Here is a 20,101-nt window from a genome sequence, read left to right as displayed (position 1 = left end):
CTTTGGAGGTTCCTGTCAATGATGATCAGTTGACCCTGCTACCTGTGGGCCTGTGGTGAGCATTATGTCACAAAGGGAGTGCATAGCAGATCAAAAGGCTCACTTCATGACTAGGGAGCAGAAGAAGGGAAGAAGTCCAGAGTACCATAATCCCCTTTAAGGACAAGGGCCCAGTAACCTAAAGGCCTCCAATGAGTGCCTCATCTTAATGGAGATGCAGGAATGCAGTGTTAAAGTCCTGACATTTGAAGGCAGAATGATGCCATCAATTGAGCAGGGATAAGTGGCCACAAGAAATGAGAAACATGAGGAAACAGATTCTATATTAGAGCCTTCGAGAAGAACAGAACTCATTTTTTTTTTTTCATCTCCACTTTGGTACACTGAGATCTGTTTTAAGTGTCTGAGCTCTAGAACCATGTGGTGGATTGAGCATTAAAATCATAGTGTGGACTGATTTGTCATAGCAGCGTACCTTACTGTTTCACAAAGCAGACCTTAGAAGTATCGATTTGACTGATTCAAGTATTAGTTTATCATAGCTGCTTCATTTCCCCAAATACAAGGACGAGACAATTTGTAGTTAGTATTACAGTTCTTAGAATCCAAGCAAGAAACGTTGACTACTGGCCAAATATCCCTTAAAGATTATTTGATTTCTTTCTCTTTGATTTCATTCTGTTTGATAGGAAGTGCACTTTCTCAGTAGGCTGAGGTAAGGATTAGCTAAGATAACATACATTATGTGCGGGTCCTCCTTCTGCCTTGCTGTTGGGGTGTTGGGAACTGCTGTTGGAGAGGCAAAAAGCAGGGAGCATGCGCAACTGTAACTGCATTCACCCTAAGCTACCGCTATCAGGTGCTGGGCTTGAGGGAGCTCCAGGAGGTGGAAAAGCACAGCCTAGGATGTGGTAGGCTGAAGCTGTGGTTCCCTGAGTCCCAGGGCATCCAGTCGCTGCTGGAAAACTGCTAGCGGCTGGGAGCAAAGGCTCTCAAGCTCCTGGGCATCCAGGCACTACTGAGTCTCTGCTAAGTCATGAGGAGTTGGGAGCAGAGTTGGGGGCCCGAGGGCTGAGAAAGTGTTTAGCACGGAGGCCAGTGGAAAAGGGAGCTCCAGTTTAGCTCATTGGCAACTGTCCTTAGGTTGGCAGCAGTTGTCTGGAAGTGCAGAGAGGCCTACTGCGGGAGACTTAGACTGCGGCTCAGACTAAGGCTTTCTCCATGCTCCCCACAGCGGCTCTTCATGAAAGAGTCCATGGTTCCTAACTCTTCACTGGTTTTTCATTGTGGAAAATGGGTTCATACCACTTCCTCAGGAGGACCAGAGATTAAGTACCTTTTGCAGGAAGGAATGTCTGGGAAGGGAAACTTATTGGCTAAACCCCCAGGGCCTCTAAATACATCATTAGCATGGAGAACTCTGTTCTGGGCTGGAAATGACCAACATCTCGGAGATGTGTGTTCTGGGCTAGGAATCCAGTAGGCAGCCGATAGGTACCTACTATCTCAGATGGGTTCCCGGGTACCAGAGTGTCAGACTCACTCTACCTTACCAGTTTTCCTGACGAGGTCTATTGTCCCACAGTTATGTGTTTACCTTGCTCAGTGCATAGTGAAGCAAAGAATTATGAATTATAGATTCTTTCCTTTGATTAGTTCTCCACAGATGAGGTTTCCTGCAAGGCTAATGCAAGTGACATTTGGTCATGAGTACAAAATTAATTTCAAGCCTTACCATGATGCAATTTTCACCATACATTTATAAGAAAATACAAATTAATTTTTTAAGAAGGGGTAATCACATATTTACCAACTTCTTTGTTTCAAAAAAAATTTTTTTTTGTCCTAGGAGTGGCAATATATTCTGACTTGAATTTGAAACAGGTTCACAGGTTCACAGGGTTCACAGGTTCACAGGGTTGACAGGTTTTAGTGTCCAGTGTGTGCTGCTGTTTTAAAGACTATGGTGCTTTTTGGAGTTGGGTTTTGAGGTTGTTGAGGAAGTAGGCCCATTGTGAAAGACTTTTGAAGTTGACAGCAGTAAAGGTAAAGAAGAATTCTCCCTTGTTCCTCCAGAGAAAGGTAGGGTTGGGTAGTAATGCTTGGAAATGCCAGACTAACAGTGAAACTCTGACTTCTCAACTCTGTAACTGTGAGGGAGCGTGTTTCTCTTGCTTTAAGCCATCCAAGTTTGTCCCTTCATTGTGACAGCCATAAAAAACAGATGTACCACTTGAGCACACAAATAACACAAAATAGAAAAAAAATTAAGAATCATGAAGAGTCTGAAGTTTTGCTCTACTTCCAGGCTAACAACATTGGCTACCATGCTTTCACAGATATGCCAGAACACATACAAAATACAGTAGCTGGCTTGGGCTTCATATCAACCTTGTTTGCTCTACCCTGAACACTAGGTCTATACTTGTTTCCTCACCACAAGACCCATGTCCATGTTAGTTCCTCAACCCTTAATTCTATGTCTTTAATAGTTCCTTCATTTTGAACTCCAATTGCATATTGGTTCCTCCTTCCCCAGTCCCGTTTCTATATTACGTTGTCTAAATCAAGTGTCTCCATATTGACACTGTACATGAGACCCACAATCAGATCCCCATGATAGTACAGCAGTTGAAGTATACATTGGGCCTTCCTCACAACCCTGAATGGAGGATTTCTGTCAATAACCCAGGGTACTTGTGTGGCGATGATGTTCAGGTGATTTTGTCTCTGTAAAATAAGATTGGGAACATTTCCTTCTCTTCAACTTTATAGAAAGGTTTGAGAAGAGTAGATAGTAATTCTTAAAATGTTTGGGAGAATGAACCAGTGAAGCCATCTGTTCCTGGACATTTCTAAGCGGAGGGTCTGATTATTTATTCAATCTTGTTACTCATTATCTCTTCAGATTTTCTAGTTCTTCATTATTTTATTTTTTTCAAGTTTTATATTTCTAGGACCTTAGAATGTCTTTAATATGGACATGAAGTATCTGCAAAAGAGTTTGCTAGACCCCAAAAATGGGTATGAGGAAAGAAATAATAAAGAGCAGAAATAAAAATACAAACAAGAAGAGACAGGAAAATATTTAACTAAGATTTTATTCTTTCAAAAAGTTAAGCTCTCACCTCAAATTGCACATGCACCGGCGCTTCAAAATCATTACCATGGTGAACTCTCAGCCTTATCCTCAAGCCCTGAAAAGTCTGTTGAGCTGTGAAACCCACAGCTCAAAGTCATATTTGTTCCTGGAAATGGAATGGATTCCTGAGCATTCTCCAACTTCTTGTCTTTGCTTAGGTTTACAGTAAATTTCCTAAATTTTGAATATGATACAGGTATATAGTTGGGTCTTGTTTTTATTTTTGCTCATTTTTTTATTTCTTTGCTTTCATTTTATTTTATCTCTGGCTTGTTTAGATATCGTTAACAGGATATTATCAACTTACTGTCACCCATGTAAAAATCTATTTAATCTATAAGTAACAACAACAACAACCCCTAAAATATTTAATGGTATTTAAATAATTATTTGATTGTGGTTGAGATATTCTCACAAAAATTTGTTTCTATTTCTGGGGAACTGTATATGCAAAAGGGCTTCCTTTCTTTGCCAAAAGGATGTATATAAAATCAGGAAAATGGTCATTTTTATGGTTCAAAAGCTCAGTAATGATTTTCAGCTTATTTTTTAAAATAACATATTGATATCCTTACATAGTTTTATATTTGCTTTTGTTACTACTGACAGCTGAAAAAATCCAAAGTTAAATACTTGTAATAAAATCTTTCCTCGTATTATTGTCTAGAAACCATAACTGACGGCCTTTATCCTGGGTTCATACTTACATTCATGAGTTCAAACATACAAAAGAGTAAGAGAGGATGAATTAAAGCCATATTAATATTGACTATTTGACTTTGCAATATTCTTAGCTTTGATCTCTTTTTTACAGTTTTATAATACTTTTCAAATTTTCTTTATAGATTTTGAATTGCATTCATAAGCAATTTAAAGTGTTGAATCACTGTATGCAGTACATTATCATGAACACAATTATATAAGCAAAAATAAAAATTTGAAGAAAAGCTTCACAAAATGTTACTATTGTTCCCTGAGTTCTATATTGTAGACATGATAATGCACATTCATTTTAGTTTTTAAAAAAGGTTTCCAGGTTTTCTCTAAAATCTCATTTTATTTTTTAATTGAGAATAATAACTCAAATGAACACAGAATTTTATGCACAGTAACAATGCTTCATAATTGTGCTCAGGATTTCCTTTTACCATAAGGGGGCCTAGGAAGCAATTATCTGGGGAAACCTTTTATAAGCTATGACATTATTCTGGCTACATATTGATTGTAAATGTACTGTATGACTACTGTGTTGAAAACAGAGTTCAGATACAACAGCCAGAATAAAGACAGCTGAAGGATATATGACAAGTTCTTAGATCTACATGGGAAGAAAGTTAGAGCTTTCAGATGGTCTCATAAGATGGGCAGGATAGCATGCAAGGGATACAGAAGTTGAAGCCTGGAGACAGTGGTGGGTACCTAGACTCAATCTGAAAAATGTGACTTCCTCAATCTGTTTCTTGCCATTTCCAGATGAAAAAGACTCTGTTAAACAGAACTCATTAAACACAAATCTGTGTTTTCTATGCCTGTCATAACAAAATACCATAAACTTGGAGATGCAGAGATTGTTTAGTATTTAAAAGCATCTGCTGCTCTTGTAGAGTACCTGGGTTTGGTTCCTAGCACCCACGTAGTATCTTATACCTGTAACCTCCAGATCCAAGGGATCTGATACCATCTTCTGGCTTACATGAGCACCAAGCGCATATAGGATGTACATGGATAGATGCAGCCAGATACTCATAAATAAATAATTTAAACTCAGTACAATATTTTTTTAAAAATACCATAGATTTAGTGGTTTAAATGACAGAATGGGTAGTCTCATAGTTGTGGAATTTAGAAGACCTGATTCAAGATATTCATAGGATTACTCTCTTTTGAGGTTATCCTCTTTGACTTGAAGTTACACACCTTCTGTGTCTACACAGATCCCTTTTGTGAGTATATTATTTCAGATGTCTTTCCAAATGCCTAAGTATATCTTTTGATAGATTTTTAGTCAGACTGAATTCAAGCTTCTATAATGACCTCATCTTCATTTGATCATCTCTTTGAAAGGCTTTCTTTAAATAGAGTCACATCCTAAGGTACTAGGGAAACAGTTCAGTATATGAATTGGCGAACCTTAGCAACTCAGAGCATTCCACTCTTATGATCCCCCAAGTTTGTAGCATCTCAAGGAATAAAAAAATCACATCCACTCTATACAAACAGTCCAGAAAATCATTAAATCTCATCAACTAAGCCCCCAATCCCATTTAAATGTCATCTAAATAAAGTATGGATGGTTCTGGAAGTGTGATTTATCCTGAGGCAAAATTCTTTGCCATCTATTTACCAAGCACATGGACTGCTTCCAAAAATAATGTGGTAGTGGATACAGAACAATTATTCATATTCTAAAATGGGAAAAAAATAGGAGAGAGACAGAGGAGGAGGTCTCAGGGTTCAAGCAAACATAAAACCTAGCAGGGAAATATCTTCAGTCTTTAAGGCTCCAGAATAAATTTCATTAGCTTAAGAATCTGTCTCTAGGTAGATGGCCCCACCTTCTACTTGCCCCTCTCGGAGGTAACAACAAATTCCCCAATTACTCGGAGTATTAGTTTCTCTCTACAACTATGGAGACAACTACTGTAGTCCTGTCCACTTCAGGAATCTTTTTTTTACCTCAACAGTGGTGCAGCCTGAGAGCTGTGCTGCTCATCCTAACATTGAGAAGTCCACATTGGCTTTCTCCATCTCCTCCTCTCTTCCCCTCAGCCTAGCCTATAGTGTCCATGTTGATGCTGGGCATCTCCTCATTTTTACTTTGCAAAGGATCAGATTCATGTGTCACCCCTCAAATCTTTTCCTTAGGTGATTGTTCAACTGTATCTGTGATTCTCCAACATAGTGTAAGTTCTCAGTTTTTCTATGTAAAACATACAGCAAAATTTTAATCTTCAAAGGTTTCTTTTTGTTTGTTTGTTTTTGCTTTGGAATTTCTTCTTTAATGTATTCTCGTTCTCTTCTATTTAGGTAAAGAGCTACCAGTATCCAGTGACTTGGTTCCTAAATCTATTAAGCTTAAAAATCCAAGAAAACCTTACAAGTTGTAGCTACCACAAAACAGCAGAATACAGTTTAAACATTCTTTGTCACATGATAGCTACATTTCCTCTGGAGCCTAGGAGCTTCTTTCATGTTTTCATCTCAGCTTCATCAGAAGACCATCAGCACCCCTATGTCTTGCTAATGGCTTGTCAAGGAAGTCTAAGCTTTTCTATTATACTCCCATAAACACCATTCACTTTAACCCAATACAGTCTTGTGAAGCTAGAATCATTCTTCCCAGAATTAACCTCCAAATATTAGTTTGTTATATAGCTGCTTCAATGACCCACCACATCATAGAAATCTTAACATCTTGCATTTCTGGAGGTTGCCATGCAGTGTTTGGTAAGTTAGTCTGGGTTACACTGCTTTCAAGTTCATATCCTCATGTGTTCTTTCCTCCTTTCATATGTCTCTCCAGCCTTTCCATGTGCCAGTATTTCTTTCTCTTGTTAGAATGCTGGTTGGATTGGGATAGACCTTGCCCAAAGACCTTCATTTAACCTAATCATCTACTTAAAAGATCCATCTTCAAACACAGCCATATTCCAAGGTCCTAGGGCTTTGAACTATAAATATGAATTCGGGGTGAATACAATCTAGCTCATAGTAAAGGTAAATTATATTTATATAAAAAGAGCCACAGTATTTTGCGCATGTTTTATTAGATATGATATATTTAGAAAACAAATATAAATAAAAAACTTTAAATAACTATTTAGATATTTCTCATGATTTACAATATCAAGAAGAGGAAGTAGAAGGTAAATGCAATCCCAATTATCTTTGCTATGCCAATGTACATGTATAATACACAGGCACACACAAAATAAAGCGGAAGTCAGAAAGTGTCAGGAGCTGTCTCTTGTGAGACTGTAGGGTATTTTACACTCTTCTTTATGTATTGCATACCTGTTCATATTCTCTTGCCTGGACACAACACTTCTATAATTAGAAAAATATATGGAGTTAGTAAAAGATGAGTCAGAAATTTTTACTTTTCCTTTACTAAAACCATTTAGTTATAATCATCAGAGAACAACTTTATATTACTTATAGATAAGGAAATTTATGGGAAGGTTCTTTTGTTGCTTGGCAAACCACAGGGGCTCCTGAGACAATGCATCATAGAAAACTCTAGAGTTAGGGCAGTTACGGGGACCCTGGATGATAGAAATTGAATAATAGTTTTATTGACAACATACTTCTCTGACTACATCTTCCATCCTGTAGGATAGTGAGATTGGGCTGGTTCAGGTTTATATCCATTCCTGGTATTTGGATGGCATATTGTTTGATAATATCACTAAGAAACCAACCCATTAAGAAGAAATAATCGGAGAAAGGAAATTTGAGTACGTTACCAAGAAAAAAGGAGACATTCAACAGTGAGTTTCCATTATAGCGTTAAAGGAGGCCTTCAACAAGACTTCACTGTAGCATTAAAGGAAGAACAATACTCTATGTCCACAACTGTGGTTGTCATTATAATGTTTTATGCATACTGAGTTCAACTTAAAAAATCCAAGTGCCTGCAGAATAGTCGACTGATTATATCTGCCTAGACAGAGTAATCAGCCCTTAATAATTCTGCAGCACTAAGGTCTGTCAGATGATCCTGGGCCAGAAGGCTGAAGATCAGATCCTCCAACATTTTGTAGTATAGGGACTGTCCAGTTGTTCAGCGGTATCTATAAATTGGCTAAGTTTTAGAAGCTATGCTTTGTGCTTCCCATAATTTCAGTTAACTAAGTCATTCTGGATTTCTGACGGGATTGAAAACATATAGTCTCATAGCCAATACTGGCTTTTTACTTTGAGAGAAAAGATTTCAGTGGATGGTTTTCAGCTGACATTCATTCTAAAGCCAAGAAAAAAGCCAGGTTCAGAACTAAGTGTTTTAGTTAGGAGAGATGACAGAGGTTCTGGTTAGTCAACCAAATGATTGACTGGGTATTAGGACTATCTTGTACCTCACAGGAACAAATTGGTATAATTATGCTCTAACTGTATTTTTGAGAGAAAAGTTTTATTTTAACAGGAAGGGTGATATGTAGGAAGAGCTAAGGTGGGAGGAATACTGAGAGGAAGAGAAGGAGTAAGGAGATGAGGAGAAGCAGGAGAGGAGAAGCTAGGTGATGAGAGAGAGAAAGAGAGAGAAAGAGAGGGGGGAGACATGGAGGCAGATGTTCACATGTCTCCACCAGTCAAAGATAGTTGATATATCTAGGTTGGGTATTGGGTTACACCTCTGATTGAGCATTACCAAACTTATAAAGCCTTTGATTAACATTTTTAAAAAGTGTATAAATGCAAAAAGGAAAAGGGAGCATGGGATAGGGGTTTTCTAAGGGGGGGGAATGGGGGAAAGGAGATGGCATCTGAAGTGTAAATAAAATATCCAATAAAAAAAAAGGAAAAAAAGAAAAAAAATCTATCCTCACTTTAAAAACAAAATAAAGAAGAAAGACTTAAAATAGTAATGCATCTATGAATAAAATTTATTCATTAATAAAAAAAAGTCCATGTGTCATCTGACATGAATCCTTCAGTTACTTCTCAGACATTTCAATAATTGAATTGAGTCATATATCTGGCTTCTCTATATGACTTCTGACTCTACAATAAAGATTTTATTTTTAAAAGGTTTATCATATTTTCTTTTCTCTTTATTTTCTCTTTTTAAAAATGTATTGCAAAAATTGTGTCTTTTCTTTTTAATCAAAGTCATAGTTCTAATCTTGAGTAGATTAGAATGCCAAAGAGCCAGATTTAATAGCCTATTAGTCACCATTTGTTGCAAATCATTACTGGCCACCCTCAAGGCAGCCTTTAAATTGCCTATAACTTTCTCCACCAAATGCTGACTACTCTTTTCTTTGTGAGTATACTTTTATAATCATTTTAAAAATCCATAACACAGATTCTTTCTCAAGTTATAATGTCAAAATTTTCTTATCCTCTTGTGTGATGTTTTAGAAAATTTTCTTAAAGTTCTAAATAAATTAAACATACCTGCCTTCCTTTATTTAAAAAAAAAATCCTCAAAGTATCAGATATGGCTTATGCCTCCAAAACGATGAAAGCAACCTTTTTTCTCTCTGCATTTAAAGACTGAACTTTACTTTAAGCTGTTTTTCTAAGTACTGAAGCAGTTGTGGTGATTTAAAATGCCTGTAGCAACACAATTTTTACAGGTTGTAAACCAGCATTTTGAAGACATGCTGAAACTTCCTAGGTCCCTTTATCCTGTGAAGTGATTATGGACACTGAAAGAGTATGTGCTTTTTCAAAATGCTCCATTTTAAAGGTCACGGAGGGGAAAACATATAAATAACAAAGCCCAGATAAGCTACTATTACCATTCAGAAGTAATGCATCTGTTAGCCAGGAAAAAACAGTTGATACCTTATGACAGATTACAAGAAGTACAGAAATCCAGTTCATTGTAATCGTAATACTCCAAACAATAGAATGTCTTCCTTATTTCAAAGGCTTATGTTATAGACAGTTGCCCCCCCCCTCATTTTATTCTTTAAATTTGTTTTTCTCTCATTCATTACATCTCAACTGCAGTTTTCCCTGCCCTTCACTTTCCCCATTCCCTCCCTCCACATCCAGTCTCCTCAAGATCCATGCCTCCATCCCACCTCCATCTCTGCCCAAAAAGGCCCAAGCTTTCCGGAGATTTCCACCTAATGACCTAACACTTTGTGTTTGAAATGTTCGAAGTGCTGAAAATTTTCTTATTGAATCTGTTTGCTTAAACCTTTTGAGAAATAATCATAATGAAAACAGTAAGAAATCTTGAGAAAAATAGGCAGCTCTGTTCTGTTGAAAACTCACTTGTGTATTGAAAATTGTAAGTGATTTATTAAAGAAAACATTAGCCCAGCATATTACTGTTGTTGTCCTGAGACACAGTCTCAGACTGCAGTCCAGGATGGCCTGGAGCTCATGTTGCCCATATCAGCCCTGAGATTTCAACAACATTCCTGCTTCAGTGTGCACTACCACATCCACAAAGGTACCATTAACTCTTACATTGAGGCATATATGTCTTTAATGTTTAGTAGATGCCAGATCCACGTTACCTAAACACCTGCTTAATTTAATACTCCAAACAATAGAATGTCTTCCTTATTTACTTTAACATAAATTTATAGATTTAACCAATGTTTATCACCATCAGTATACTTATAAAATATCTAGATATGTAATGCCTCTTTTTTTAAAAATTAGAAATTTTATTTTATTTTGTGAGAAAGCATTTCTTAACTTTTTAATTAAATCTTTGAGAACTTCATATAACATAGTTTGACCATAGTTACTCTTTTTTAAAAATTTTTTTCCCAATCTGCTTTTATGCCATTTTAATTACATGCAAGTATTAAGGTCAGTTCTAGGTTGAGGAACTAGCAATATAATAGATGCAAATAGTCAAGGAACAAGCAAGACAATAAACACAAATAGTCAAAGAACAAGCAAAGCAATAAACAAAGTCTCATGGTCACTGTTTCTAAGGATTTATCAGGATGACCAAAATATCTGAGTTTACTTCCCTGTCCTAGCCCACAGTTATTATGCCTGAAGCATACTTCTTTGTTCTATCCTAAGATTTCAATGCCTGACTGAAATTACTTTTTTATTCTAGCCTAATGTCAGATTTCTTGCCTGAAGCCCATTTTCTTGTCCTTGGCCAATATCAGATTACTGCCAAGCAGTCCCCCAAACCTCTCTTTATGTTAATTATTTCATTATTATTTATGTTAATTATTTCAGTTTATATTTAAAGATTTATTTCTAGTTTATGTATGAGTTATTCCCTGTACATATGTTTGTGTATTTTATGTGTACCTGGTGCCTATGAAGGCCAGAAGATGTGTGGATTTGTGATTAACCCCCTAGTTACCAATAATGCATTGGTGTCCCATTAGGAGAGAAATAAAAGCAGTTCTCTGAGAATCATTTAACCAAGCGTCTATCTGATTTAAATTTTCTCCTTCATACTCCTTATGTACCATCCTAATCTATCATTTATAAAGGTCAGAATCTGGCCTACCTACTGAAGGCTGTCTTGTGCGTCTCTCTCTTTCTCCTCTCTCTCTCTCTCTCTCTCTCTCTCTCTCTCTCTCTCTCTTTGCTCTCTCTCCCTCCCTCCCTCTCCTTTTCTCTCCTTCTCTCTCTCTCCCTCTTTCTCTCTCTCTCTGTATGTTCCTCTATGTCTCTGTGACTATGTGTTCTATATGTGTGTCTGTCTGCAACAAAGGGATTTTTCTGTCTTTATTGAACAGCCCAGAAAGCACCACATGAAGAAGAAATGGGATACCTTCATCAAAATCCTTAACAGAGTTCTACATAGGATTAAGCCATTGACCCCGCCTGATCCCAACTAACCTAGACAATAAAAATATGAAAAACACCATTGTTTGTCAACCAATATCCATGTAGAACTCTGTTAAGGATTTTGATTAATTTTAGAAGATAGATTTCAAGCTCTGTATTTGCTGCTTGCAGCAACTGATACACATGCATTCTTCTGGGTCAGGGACATGGAGCAGTACATGTTATGCATTACCTTGGGTTATAAAGGTTGATTACATAAGTAAATACAAGGCACATAGGTTGTTTGGTACACTGTTCTCTTAATGGCAGGTTAAACAAGCAGATTGAGTACACAGTAGGACTCTTTGACCCTTTAACAACCTCAAGGTCTGTTGTTAACTCTGGTTGTAAGGTCCAGCAAAAGTTCTAGTCTCTTGGGAAGCAAGAAATATTTTTGTTTCAATGCATTGTCACAAAAAGATCATATTGGATCTTTTGTGAATACAGTCTCAATGGTTGTGAGGTGCCATGTGGGTGCTGGGAATGGAACCCAGGTCCTCTTCAAGAGCAGCAAGTATTGAATCATCTCTCCAGTCTTTCAACTCCACCATTAAGACCACAGCCATTTTCACTGATGCATAAGAAAAATCCTGCAAAAAAAAAACCCACAGAAGAACCATTTACAGGGGTGATTTTCATGACTCTCTGGGAGTAAAGACACATATATTCTATATGCCCTCACAGGTTCCCACAGGTACAATTATTACCCCTGTGAGGGGCATGCCCAGGTTTGTCTCCAAGTCTCTTGTCACAAAATTGTGTTTGCAGCTGCATATCAAACACTTCCCCAATGATGCAATGAGCTGTTCATTCAATTTATTGTATTAAATATGTCATCCAAATAAGCTCCCTTATAATTCCCCTAGTATTTTTTATACCACAACTATCTTTTTTTCACAATTCAAGATCAAGAAATAATTAAAAATCCATTAAAAATCACCTAACTTGTCCAGCCATAACAGCAAATTGTCTGTCATGTGGTGATGCATTCTTAAAAATTGTTTTTATGTCCAGAGTCTATTTTCCTGACACGACTTTCATTTAATCATGAATCATTTTCGAATTGCTTGGATTGTCAACAAGTAATGTAGACTCTCTTTGAATGGGTGTTGCATTCTAAATAAATAACACAACTTTCCTGTGATTTAGGAGCTGTGTTTGTACGCTCTCAAAGCCCCGATTTCTCACTCAGTAGCTCATTTCCTCAGAATTATGTTCCACTGGTCTAATCATGAAAGACTAAGCAAAGCATCTGCTTTGGTTTTCACAGGCTGAGATGGACAAATTATTTTATGTCCTCATAAGTACTGCAGGGTTATTGTACTATTATTCGGTAGAGATTGACACTTACATGCTGCATTTGATAGGGCAGTGTAGACAGCTGCTCCATATAATGGGAGGAGTCCTTCCTGTGAGATCCCAAGGGAGGAACAAGATTAAGTATCTGGATGAACAAATTTTACCATGTTTAATGAACAGAAGGAAGATCAATGGAGCAGAAATTTATCTGAGCTAATATTGCCTTAGTGCAAAAAAGAAACACTAAGAAAAGTGTGAAGCAGAGTCCTGCAGGGAACCACAAGCCACGAATATGTTGTAGGGTCTGAAGATTTATCAAAGTGTTTCTGATAGAACACAGGCATTGCATCAAAGACTCATTGATGAGTCACAACTTCTTCAAGGTGGCTTAAGGCATACATTGTAAAGTTCCCTCCTTTCCTTCTATTATATGACATATAAATTCAACATTCAATATTGATAGTTATGCTCCAAATCAAAAAAGACTTTGTGAATTTCAATTTTTAACCTTAAACACTTAATAATAACCAAAGACACACACATGACAAAGTAGCAACAGCAGTTAAGGCTATATTGTTCCTCAGCAGGAAGCAGGGATGGGAAAGACTAGAAAATGTCATCATGATCCCTTGGTGTGGCCAATAAAACTTCATTCAGGATATTAGCTTTCTTTCCTGCAGGTCCTTTTCCTTCAAATCCCTCTGGTGATTGTATATTATAGAAAGACTCTACTGTATGATCATTGGTTTTCAGTACTTGTGGGCTCCACAGTCGAGGATCTATTCAACCAGGAATTGGAACATTTGTAAATCATATTTCTGTGCAGAGGTATGGTAGTTTGAGAAGAGTCATAGGAAGTGGCATTAGTAGAACACACAAGGATATGTAGCCTGGTTAGAGTAGGTGTGACATTGCTGGAGTAAGTGTGTCACTGGGGCTGGGTTTTGACATTTTAGAAGCTCAAGCCAGGCTCAGTGGCTTTCTTTCTCTTCCTGCTGCCTATGGATCAGGATGTAGAGCTCTCAGCTCCTTCTCCAGCACCATGTCTGACTGTATGCAAATATGACAGCACCAGCATCATGACAGTGGACTAAACCTCTGAAGTACAAACCATCCCCAATTAAATGTTTTCTTCTACAAGGGTTGGTGTGGTCATAGTGTCTCTTCACAGCCAGAACTTTAAGACAAGAGGAGAAACAAACTCACAGTATAGGCAATGATTATATTGCATTTAAATTGCTAAGTAGAAATTTATTGCTCTTCACTGGAATAATAGGAAAGGTGCCCTAGAAAGAAGATTACATAAGAAAAACTACACCAGCTTCACATACAAAACCTACTGTAACTGGTAGAACTGGTCAGGGTCTTTTCCTATCTGGAACTCAAACTTGATGTCATACACAATATTGTGTTACTCAAAATAGGTTTTGGAGACATGAAAAATTCGATATTGAGAGGGTCCTGGATTTTTCTTCCATGGTTGCAGAGAAAGCCACAGAGGCCAAGCAATGTGTGTCAGGGTTGGAGTTACTTAAAGGAAGGCCATTGAATAAAACTGTGAAGGTGAAGCCTGGGTTGTGGTAGAAATGCTAAGATGTTAGAGTTGTCATAGTTACAGAGCATCTGCCAAGAAGATCTGAACAGGGAGTGGAGTAAATCCAAGAGACACAGGCAGGTTGAAGGCAGCAAAGCTGGAGGGACAGTGACATTTAAGCTTTTTCAAACTGAAACCCAGAAACTAGACACAGAATCACAGGATTTGGTATTTGCCCCTCATAGGTTTTAGTCCTGTTTGGTGCAGTCTTTCTGTGCTATTACATGTAACTAGTGCATAACTTGTTTTTGGTTTTGTTTTCTAAAGGGGCAGTCACAACTGCTGAGATGTCCTGGGGTTTCAAAAGAGACTTTGGACTGTGGACTTTTGAACAGTGTTGAGACTGTTAGAGACTATAGAGACCTTTAAAGTTAGATGGAATGCTTGTTTTATCACAGAGACCAAGGGCAGAAAGTGGTGGTCTGAGTGAGAAATGTTACATACAGACTCAAGATTTTGGTTCCTATTTGGAGCTGTTGTTGACAGAGGTTATGTAATCATTAGTAAGCTGAGCCTTTCTGCAAGAGGCACTTCAAAGGGTGTGGGAGTTGGGGAGGTGATGGGGGCTTTACACATTTATAGTCTCACTCCACTTCCTGTTTGCTTCTTTAGTGTGAAGTATGTGAATAAAAATATGATTAATCAGCTCCTGCCTTACATTTTCCCTGAAATAAAAAAATAATGTTCTATGAAATCCCATCAAAATAGATAAGATTTTTTTTCTTGTTGTTGTTCATGGATGATAGCTTTGGCAGTAACATTGCATGGCAAATCACCAGACACTCCAGTCAGGTTGTCTGTGACCTTCTCTGTAAAGTAGAAGCCCAATTTTCTCTCCCACCATGACAACGGTCCAGTGTAATAGATGTGCCATCAGGTACATGGATGATCACCTAGGAGGATGTGTTGTTTCAGGTTTTCAGAATTGGTGCCTATGTTTACAGATGGAAGATAGGGTTGGAGCCTAAATAAAAGAGTTATGTTATTTAAAAATGTACAACTTCACCAGGAAAAAAAGTAGATCATATTTAAAAGTCACCTAAATTAAAATTTAGATTACATACTTCTCACATGGAAGGCTAGTTCTCCATTTCATGTTACAGTTTCCAAAAAGATAATACTAATGGAACAGTTAAAATTGCAGTGTTTTGGAAATGCTGGGAAAGATACTTTGCCTATACATTTCTTAAATGAAGAACCACTTCACTGTGGAAACCCTGCCACTGGTCCTCACATCATCCTTGATTCACACAGAGCAAGACCTTCACAGCACGTTGTGGAATAAGGTACTCATTCCTTACAGGATAGGATAGGATCTACTGGTCAAATACTTGGCTTACAGAAGCCCGACATATGGAAATTATTTGCATTCATAAATGCTGCATAAAACAAAACCCAATCATTTGAAATAGAAACTGTTTCCATAAGTATGGGCTTAAAGTATAAGAGAAAAGAAAATCAGACTGATAAAAACAGAAAGATCATGAGAATTAGTAAACTTTTATGCTAAAAACTTTTTAGTTAGAGGTTTCTCTTCTCCATATTCTTCAAATTGTCAATAGTTTTCAAAATTTCAAGGAGATGATTACCCTTAATTGCCTAAACATAGAGTTCTGTTTTTAGGTTATAAGGAGAATGTGCATAAAGATGCATGTAAGTACATACATACACACACATACACATACATAATACATACATACATACATACATACGTACATACATCAGAGAATGTAGTGTGTCCATTACTTCAGATCAAGCAGCTGTACTTAAACAAACCCAAGACAGCATAATGTCCTGCTACTTCAGAGCAACCAAGGCACTTCTTACACCTGAGGCAACAGAGTGTCTCTAACACCTCAAAACAATTGATCATTGGTCAGCCATTCCTTTGGTCTCTGCTCCATTTTTGTCCCTGAATTTCTTTTAAACAGGAACCATTTTGGGTAGAAAGTTTTGTGACTGGGTTTGTGTCCTCATCCCTCCATTAGGCGTTCTTCTTGGCTACTAGAAGTGGTCTCTTCAGATTCCATCTCCCCACCTTTGGGCATTTTGGCTTAGGTTACCTACATTAAGTCCTGGGAGCCTCCCCCATTCCCTGTCTCTGGGACTTAAGACTTCGAGCTTAATGCTCCGCCTCTCCTAATGCTCACATTTAATTCTGAATTCTGAAGTGTGTTCTATCATTTCTCTCTCTCTCTCTCTCTCTCTCTCTCTCTCTCTCTCTCTCTCTCTCTCTGTCTCTCTCTCTCTCTCTCTCTGTGTGTGTGTGTGTGTGTGTGTGTGTGTCTCCCTTCCTCTCTCTCTCTCTACACACACACACACACTCATTTGGAAATGTTGATTTTTCTCTTTCCTTTATTATCTTTTCAACACTTTTTTCTTCATATTTTTTCTATTTCTATCTTTTCTGCAGTGAACCCACTTTTCCTTTCTCTCTTCTTTTTCTTTGTGCCACTGCTTGATGTGCACAGACTTCTCTTTTTCCATGTGTATAGATAGAAATCTATAGATATAGCGATATACTTTCCTTTGTATACATCTGTATCTTCATATTAATACATATATCATCTTTTTGAAGGCAGACATAAGAAATTTGGCTGACTAGAGGTACCTCAGTGAAATGACAAGAGTACAGGACCTCTACTTTCTGACTTAAGTAGGGACATGGTGTAGAAGGTGTTGCCACAGAAGAGCCTAGATCCATAGTGCAGTGATTCCTAGGAATGCATTATAAATTGGATGTTAGTGTATTGAACAGAAGAACTTTCTGCAAATACAAGATGCATTTTCATTAATCGGGCTTAACCTTTCTTTTATAAGGATAAAAAAAAGAGAGATCTTAATTTGATAAAAGTATTTGCATTGATTTTTTCCTCCTCTGTGAGCAAATGATTAAATATCAAATCACATGCAGTTGGCATTTTTAAAAGCATAGAGGATAGCCATGCTTATAGAATAAAGAAAGCAGGCTTCTGGAACTTTATGGTAGAGTGGAAAAATAAATTTTATTCACCACTTATAAATGTCATCTCAAAGACTTACTGCTGAATAAGCTCACACTTTTTAGTTTTTTTTTTTTCTGAACTCTGGCTGGCTGGTTCAACTTAGCTGTTCTGGCTCAAATTCCCCCCTCCCACCCCCCCCCCCAAGTCTGTCTGATTCAACCTGATTTCTCTCAGCTTCTCACTGAATTGCTTTACTTGGCCTCAAACTAACTGGTGAGTTGTTCTAATCTTCTGGCTCCTCATTCTCTGACTTCAGCTTTTGCTGACCAGAACTGAACTTTATGAGCTCATGAAGGAAGGAACTCAGATCCAGTGCACTCACCATGCTCTCTGCACTAGCACTGACTCCCAACTGACTCCACTCCTAACTTATCCACCGATGAACTCAACTGAATAAACAGAACTGTTGGCTCTCTCTTCCTGCACTGCTCTTAAATAGCTTTTCTTTTGAGAGTTGGACATATCCTTTACCTGACTCGTTATGTCAAATCATTCTCTGATTTGTCACTTTGTCCCCCAATTATACATCATTGGTGACTCCACCATCTACAGGAATCTCACTGGTCTAGAGCTTTCATTGAGTACACCTGCTGGTTATTTATTAAGAAAACATTTTTTCATTATTTATTCTGAAAACTCTAGTAGGAAATTTACTGCATAAACCATAACTGAATTTACTAGAGTAAGGAAGTACTTCTGACAGTTGTCCAATTAAAAATTACTCTTAACAAATAAGTATGATTGTAAAATAAAATATGACTTTGCTATACTTTCCTTATTTAAATACATTACCAAATACTCTGACCTATGTTCTTGCTCTTCAGAGAGTCGCTGTGGACATTTTCTGTGTTCCTGCAACTCACACTACGTGTGTAAATCCCTTGCTTCCTCTTATCATACTTTGACATTGCTGTATAATGAGAACTAAGGAATTTTCCTAATAAGCTCTCATAAAATTCATACAGTAGGTTTCCCATAGTTTATTTAACTAGTACCTTGCTGAAAGATAGCAAAGTTTCCCCTAATTTTTTACTAACATAAAAATGATCCCTTAAATATTATTGCATTCTTACCGAATTTATTACACGAATAAACACATTTTTAACTTATAGACCCACAAAGAGTCCGTGATTTCTGATATTTCCCAAGTACCTTTAAAAGGTGCTTTCAATTAATACCCTCTAGTCATTTCTGAGGAATAGTTCAGCATCAGGACAACATGGGCTTATTCAGAAGAAACTTACAAGGAACAGAGAAGAAAGTGAGACCAAAATGGAGAAGGAAAAATGAGAAAGAGAAACCAATATGGAAGCATGAACTTCTGAATTGCACCTTCTGAAGCAGATCAACTGCTCCGGCCCACCAATGTTTGCATGATGGGCTCCAGAACTTTCTGCTCTTCAGGCTACAGGAGCAAGGAATAATGGGAAGTTTTTAACAGTTTAAAAGCATCACACTGGATTTGCAACTAAGAGTGAAGACCTTCTCTGTGTTCCATTTTAACAGCCTCCTTGAAAATGAGCGTGAGAAATGCCTGTGTCTCCAAACTGCTTTTTTTTTTTTTTTTTTTTTTTTTTGCTTGTGATGCTACACACCGGGAGGATGACCCCCATTGCCAACTTCCTTCCTTGCCTGTGAAACACACAGAGTGTTGCATGACACCTGGGTGTGGTTTGGTTCTAAAACTTGGTTTCATTTGGTACTGAGTCGTTTTTTGTTTGTTTGTTTATTTTGCTTTCAGCACTTTAAATAACCTCCTCCACCCTGTTTATATGTCAGGGCCATGGAAGTAGACCAATGGGACTCATACAGAAAAAAACAAAACAAAACAAAACCCCAAACTGCTTTCTAACTTTAATTCCACCTTTTTATTCTTTATCTGTCTCCATTTCCAAAACAACAAATTAAGAACAAACTACTTAAACTTGCTTAGATGAGTCAGTCGTTATCATGCCACACCTTCCCCATGCGAAGCTCATTGGTCTGTACTTGAAGGAGGCGGGGCTGGGACTCAGAAGAGCCCTGATAACCACAGGAGAGGAAGGGAATACGGAGAATTTTCAAAATAAGAAAAATGAGTGTTGAACTTTCTTTTCAAATAAGAAAGGGCTCTCGTTTCCCGTGTTCATCCAGAGGATTAGTTATAGATCAGGACAAGGAAACTGAGCAGATTCCTAATGAGGAAATAGTCCGAGCCCCATGGCGCTTAAGTCAATGAAAAGTAAAGCTGTCAGTCAGGAAAGTAGCTTGCGAACAATGAGCAGGGACACTCTGGTCTGCCCTCAGTTTTTCATTTATGTCCTAAATGCATGTTCTTGGATTTCTATTTTTACCCGTAATAGGATTTGGGTGCCCACAGAAACCTATGAACTCATAAAGAGCTTGAAGTTCATTGGCTTAGATGTTTATTCTTTTCTCTTTCCCTACCTTCGTTAAGGCAAATCAAACACATGTCTTAAATGTGTGTTTCTATTAACACAGTATGCCATTCCAGAGTATAGGAAAAGCATTTTCATTTTCAGTCAAAGACAGACTGTTCTTTTGTAAAAAGTCATCTAAAGGAGAGGTAAATAC

The sequence above is a fragment of the Arvicanthis niloticus genome, chromosome 4 (genome assembly GCF_011762505.2).
Source record: "Arvicanthis niloticus isolate mArvNil1 chromosome 4, mArvNil1.pat.X, whole genome shotgun sequence".
In the NCBI taxonomy this organism is placed as follows: Eukaryota; Metazoa; Chordata; class Mammalia; order Rodentia; family Muridae; genus Arvicanthis; species Arvicanthis niloticus.
Note: the sequence above shows the minus strand (reverse complement) of the source record.